Source organism: Otolemur garnettii, unplaced genomic scaffold (assembly GCF_000181295.1).
Source record: "Otolemur garnettii isolate 467f Iridium unplaced genomic scaffold, OtoGar3 scaffold00196, whole genome shotgun sequence".
NCBI lineage: Eukaryota > Metazoa > Chordata > Mammalia > Primates > Galagidae > Otolemur > Otolemur garnettii.
The window spans coordinates 2,635,465-2,635,770 of record NW_003852591.1 but is presented as its reverse complement, the minus strand read 5'-3'; positions in this window follow the sequence as shown (position 1 = coordinate 2,635,770).

Genomic DNA, 306 nt, shown 5'->3' with positions numbered 1-306 from the left:
CCTTAGGTGTATGTGGCTGGCGCCTTAGCCGCTTGAGCCACAGGCGCTGAGCCTCTTTTTTTTTTGAGACAGAGTTTCACAAAGTTGCCCTTGGCAGAGTGCCATGGCGTCACAGCTCACAGCAACCTCAAACTCTTGGGCTTAAGCGATTCTCCCGCCTCAGCCTCCCAAGTAGCTGGGACTACAGATGCCAGCCACAATGCCCAGCTATTTTTTTTGTTGTTGTAGTTGTCATTATTGTTTAGCAGGCCCAGGTTCTGCTCTGAACCTTCCAGCCAGAGTGTATGTGGCCGGCGCCCTAGCCAC